Source organism: Diceros bicornis, chromosome 3 (genome assembly GCF_020826845.1).
Source record: "Diceros bicornis minor isolate mBicDic1 chromosome 3, mDicBic1.mat.cur, whole genome shotgun sequence".
Lineage (NCBI taxonomy): Eukaryota > Metazoa > Chordata > Mammalia > Perissodactyla > Rhinocerotidae > Diceros > Diceros bicornis.
Window position 1 is genome coordinate 37,473,918 of NC_080742.1, and position 6,611 is coordinate 37,480,528.

The window sequence follows — 6,611 nt, forward strand, 5'->3', positions numbered from 1 at the left end:
CTGTGAAAATATCTCCTCAATAATTAAAGCATTAGTCAGTTGGCTTTTTCCATAAAATCATAACAGAAATGGCTGATCACCACATTATGTAGGAAATTCTGTATCCTGTGGCTGGAGATTAATAGAATGGCATATTCCATTGACATTGTCATACTAAGCAACAGTGTTCTCTCCATGCAGGCACAGAAGTGGGTACGCTGTTCTGAGCCAATCTAAGGTGATTACCACGGAAACAGCACTCATTTTACTAACAGCAAGGCATATTATCCTTCATGCATGGTCTAGCATCCAGTTTAATAAGATTCTGAAAGTGAAACTGAGGACATTTGGGAAAAGGACCCTAAATCCTGTGGAAAGTATTTTGCCATCTCTTACTTGTTTATCACTTGTGTGTCAAATAGCCATCTCAACTGTGTTAATGAATCAATCTAATAGAAGGGCAAATAGATTCACCGTAACAGAAAGAAGACAATGTGGATATTACAGACTTGAAAGTTTGATTAAAGTGGTAGAAAAATCATCTCTCTTATGATAATTACCTAAGATAATTTTATATTAGGATGGCATAGACAAATCAGAAAGGAGCTTTTTAAAGTGCAATTTTTAGTGAGGCTAAGTGAGTATCAAAGATTAGGACTGGCTAAATGTTAAGGAGTGTTCTAGGGTGTAGGATTGCTGTGCCACCCTCCAACCCAGGCCACTCGGCTGCCAGAATGCTCTTTCTACAAGACAAATCCTTAAAGTTTAAAACCCATATGAAGCTCTACCATCACCTACAGGATAAAGTGAAAACTGCTTTACTGAGGGTGCAAGGGCCTCCATAATCAGATCCAGCTCTATCTACTTCTACTCCTGTCAGCACTCCGGAGGCTTCAGCAATATGATGGGACTTGCTGATCCCTTAACATACCCCCCTGCTGTTCCATACATTGCTATTCCAATGCCTCAGCATATGTTGTTTTCCCTACATAAAATGTCCCTTTATCCTTAGTTCACATGGATTATTCCTACTCATCCTTTACAATTAAGTTTTTAAATTTTCCAAATGCCTGGCAGAGTTAATTATCCCTCCTTTGTTCTGCCCATACCTTGCATGTGTGAACACATTAACATAGGGATTATGGACACATGGGTTTGTCTTCCTAGAGGACTATGTATTTCATGAGAGGAGGGCAGAGATTGTGTCTTGATTACATTTGTATCTTTCTGCAAAGTAAATAGATGTTCTATAAAAATGTATTAAATGTTGACTGTTGAGTAAATAAACTAGGAAAAATAACCAATACTATTTTTTAAATCATCACAAGATTAAATTCAGAGGAAAACTATAGATTAATAAAGGGAGGAGTAAAACCAAATTACTCAGTTGTTATGAGCCTTATTTTCCTAATGTCTCATCAAATTTCTCTCTGTAAACTAAAAATTGTCTATAATCCTTCAAATTGGGGGGGTATGGCTTAGAGCAGTATTGCTTTTTTGGCCTAATTGATACTCACAGCCTAAGAGAATCACAACAACCAAAGTGGAAGACTAAGGTCATGCAAGACTGTTTCTCACTTGAATGAATGGAGGCTATTGACCAGTAGGTGCACTCTACTTGCAAATGGGCAGCTTTCCATGCATATCTTGTAATTGCTTCAGGAGAGAAGCAACATACAAAGGTTTTCCAGAAGTAATTTAACCTCCAGTAAAAATTAGTTTTCCAGTTATCATTCTGTTTGACTGAAATGGGGTCCACAGTCTTTCTGAATTTTTTAAATTATAATGGAAAGTTTCATATTTGACATATTTTCCTCTGCGAGTAGTTTGACTGATATATCTCAATAAGTCTCCCCACAATCCTGTTAGTCCCTACTCTTGCCCCAGCCAATTAAAACAGCCCGGAGCCTACATAAGCTTTCCAGCTCTCTGCAATTAATATCAAGTCCCTAGAATAGCATTTACTAAAGTATGCTATGTGCAACCCCGATTCCACAGGATGTTAATATTTATTACGTAAAAAGGGGATTCTGTGGTCAAATAAGTAAACAGCAAAAAGATTTCTTTCATGAGGACTCCTCAGAGCCTTTAATACATTAAAGTGCATCAGAAATCTCTTAAAATCTCTTATATTTTAATATAATGGATATATTATACAGGAATTGCTGCATAGATGACTATGACACATTTTTTTCCCAGGGCACTTCTCAGTGTACTAGTAGTCCATGAAATACACTTTGAGAAATTCTGCTCTTTCCCCAAAATGAAGGATGTAAGGAATGTGAGCTATTTCAAGAGTACCATAACAGTCTACTCCCAGTATGATAAGACAGACAAAGGAATGGACCATCTCACCAAAGCAATATGTGTCCCCCAAATAAGAAAGGTGCATATATGTGAATAGTCAGATGAGCAGTCATTTTTCTTAATCACATTTAAACACTTTTTCCAAATAAAAAAAAATTAAAGACAATTGCATATAAAGTAAACATCTATATTAGTTAAAATAGAAACAGAATATTAAGATGAAGACTTTTGAAGTCAGAATTAGGGAAGCGGAGCATGCACTGTCTCATCTAAAATTCTGTCTTAAGGATTTCTTGCTCAAAGGTAACTTACTTACACAAAAAGATTACACTAGATGTTTTTTGAATTAGAGTATAAACAATATCACAGGTGCATCCATGGGTTTATCATTTGGAATGCTAAATAAATTGTATTACACAAATGACATATGTGTAGGTTCTCACTGTGTGTGAACATAGATATGGGAATGTGACTTGCAAGGAAAGCCAAATGGGGGCCAACAATGATGATTGAGGATGACAAAGCAAAGAGCGGCACAAATTAAGACAGACTGGAGATCTAAAACGAGGTGCTGGGAGCCTAAGACACGAGTAGGCAATGGTTAATACCCAAAATTCAAGGCAAATAGTTGGTCCAAGTCTGTCCATGGATAGAAAATATACATCCAGTCAACAGAGGCTCAGCAGCAAGCCTTGAGTCCGACATAAGAGAAATCGGATGAAATTAAACTAGTCTTCACATCCTAGAAATGCTAGCGATAATTGTGATCTAAATAAAAAGTTCATAGAGGTAGTCCGGAATTTAATTCTAGATTCTGCCATTTCATAGCTCTGAGACCTTTGGAAACGTTCCTTGTGGGAAACTCACAAAACTATTGGGACAATTAAATAAAAGAATGCATATAAATTAAGTAGAACTATCCCTGTCACTCAAAAGATATTCAGTAAATATTAGCTATTAATATCATTGACAAGTTTCCAGAACAGTAATTCAGGATTGAGATGAAAACAGAGAGCCACTTATGTTAAATAGCCACAGAGGATATGAATTGAGAACTTGCGTTGTAGGAATCTCTTTATCAGAATGGAGGCCAAGAGTAACACCAAAAGTAATTTAGAAGTCCAGGGAACAAAACTGGACCGTGTCTGAGATCTTATTCATAGCAGGGCATTTCAGGTTTAATATCAGGTCTCAGGGCTCCTTGTGGAGACACCATCACCCTGGTCAACCTAGCTGAGAGTGGCCAACAATGCTATATATTTTCTCTCTCTCTCTCTGTCTCATTCCCTCCAACCTCTCCGACTCCTGAAGATATATTTAGGGTGGACATTCATAAATTTGTTTCTTTAGTGTGGGGCACAAGTACAGTGCACAACACAGGGCTGAACACCACCTGCTTGTGAGCCTGCGCTTCACTAATGAGCAGCTAGGTCACCTTCGGCAAGTCTAGTAATATGTCAGTTTTAACTTGTAGTCTTCCCAGATGGGCGAAATACCCGCCTCAGGCAGGACTTGAGCAGGAACTTGGGCAAGACAGAGCCCATAGTTGGGGGATGTCTGGGGATCCAACTGCCTGAGGATCAAGACAGTAGGGGCTGGAGGCAGACAAAAAGGAGCTAGACTCACTGTGCACTTCCCGTCTCACTAAATCTAGCCCTGACCTTTTCTTCAATGACTTTTGGTTTTAGAGGCCCTCTACCAACTTTCCTCAGTTCTCTTTTTCTAATCACATTTCTTTCTTTCTTTCTTTCTTTTTTTTTTTTTTTTTGAGGAAGATCAGCCCTGAGCTAACATCTGCCAATCCTCCTCTTTTTGTTGAGGAAGACTGGCCGTGGGCTAACATCCATGCCCATCTTCCTCCACTTGATATGGGACGCCACCACAGCGTGGCTTGCTAAGCAGTACATCGGTGTGCGCGCGGGATCTGACCCGGCAAACCCCGGACCGCAGCGGAGCGCGCGCCACCGGGCCGGCCCCTCTAATCACATTTCTTATTGATCTTCTGGTACTTATGGTTCTTCGTTGGGCAGAGAGTACATAAGGGTCACCTAGGAAGTCTTTGTAAGTTAGTATTGTCCCCACTGCTACCGATAGAATCAGCGGTATGCATTCTTGGATTCTTTGGATGGCAGGCCAATGTCAACGTAGAAGGTGACCCAAGTGATTCTGAACCACAGACACAGACAAAGGCACATTCTTCTTTGAAAACTTTGCTCTCACCCCAATCTTTTTGTCAGGCAAGGGAATGTAATTACCCAATGCAGGATTTGGATGTATACACATATACCGTGCTCATTCACCTGGATGTCATCTTGTCATCACTAATTGATGTCTCATATTCTGCTCCTATAAACTTCAGCTCAAAATATGGTAATTAAAAATGTAAATTATAACTTTGAGTTTTAGAAAATAGACAAAATCTGGATATCTGATATGCAATTATCTCTCAATATACACTATGTAAATGGAAGCAAAATATTTCCCCTTCTCACACTCTTCCAATGCAAATTGTTAGAGCCATTGAATCACCTATGAAGTTTACATTAATTCTAAAATTCAGCCTCTGAATTGTTCTTTCTTTGGTTAGAGTCATCCTTTTGACTGGCATGCCCCATAAAAGCTTTGAAAGCAATGCAAAGAGGTTGCTAAGTGGAAAATATTTCAAGAGCTCTGAAACTATAAGCTTGACAGAGTCCTAGCCTTGAAGCCCCCAGTTTACAAGAAAATTTATTGTACACACACGTTGTAGCATTAGAATGCCGTATGTGGCATTAAATCAAAAAAGAGACAGCCAAACCCCTACAGTTCTATGCTGGAGTAAAAACTGTCACCCAGAGAAGGAAAAAAGTCAAGGACCAGGGAAAGAAATGACTATAAAAAGCACCATGGGAATGTTATAAACTATTATTTTCTGGGCTCTGAGTTTGAGCTAGTAAGAGACTATCAGCTTCTTCAAATGGCTTCAGCAGACAGAAAATAAAAATTACCGGTGGATACACTGGAACCTTGTTTCACAGCTCTATACATCTGAGACACATTACAAAGCAAGAAGTAAAATTGAATACCCTACATAAATACAGATTATAACGGTTATAGAGGTGACAAGTATGAAGTTGGCCAGAGGGGGAGGAATTATAATTTTTGTGCTTTGCAGTATGCCAGTTTGTGCAACCAGGAAGCCACCATTTCCAGAGGAAATCACAACAGGTGTGGCAGTCAGCCATACAACACACTCTGCTTTGCACACCATGACTCGCCTGGCTTTCCTGGACAACGAGCATAAGGTTCGTTCCAAGTTTTAGAGAAAGGTGGAAGGATCATCATTCGGAGCAACAGTTGAAAAAATATATAGTCTATTTAGATCAAATTTAGTAATTTTGCAAGTGGAGATATCTTCATTAGTACTGGTTCTTTGTGGGCCAGGAATTTAACAGCTCTCAAGCTTGTGTCTTGGCCCTAAACTGTAATTTTCAGAGTGACACCATTATAACCTCAAACTACTCATTACAGCATCAGGTGTGCAAGACATAATACGAACAAATAATTAAAGGCCATTCTAGTAACATGAACTCAGTAAGAACCACAATTTAGTGCCCTGCAACACTGAGAAAGAGAGGAAGAGGAAACAGAACAGCAGAAAATGCTGAACACTCAAAACAGCAAATCACCATACCTTGGCCTTGTGCACAGTCTTTTAAATTAGAAACATATACAGTGGCTAAACCATATAGTTTATCATTACATAATGAATACCAACAGAACAAGAATGGTATTGGTGAGTATGATCAAGAGAATACAAGGTGTTTTTAACATGTAGAAGTCAGAATACATTGTTTCAAGCGTTCTGTAGACTTTTCCAAGGTCCAAATTTTTTTAAAAAATTCTAAATGATAAAGGACAAATAAAGTTGGATAATAAAAGAAAGCTTCAGGCTTTTTCTGAGTTCTGAGTTAGGTGATTACCTTTCCTCTCATGTTTCCTAAATAGTGCAGCTGCTATATTATTTTGCATAATACATCCTTGTGTGAGCTCTTTTGTTGGGGTATGTATATGCTTTGAAGAAAAGACTCAACTAGTGGTGTTTATCCAACAATAGCAGAGCCCTATTCACAATCCATAATGAATACAACCAAGTCCAACTTGTTCCAACTAAATTGTAACACTGACCTTGAAGGAGAGTTTATTGTATTTCAAAACAACTATTAGTAGCATATGCAAACAAAATGTGTGATGGCTTAAATTTTAATTTGGAGTGTGCAGCTGGTTCTGTTGTTTACCTCCCATCTGTTAACCCTTCCTCCTTCTTACCAAAACCTGGATTTTTT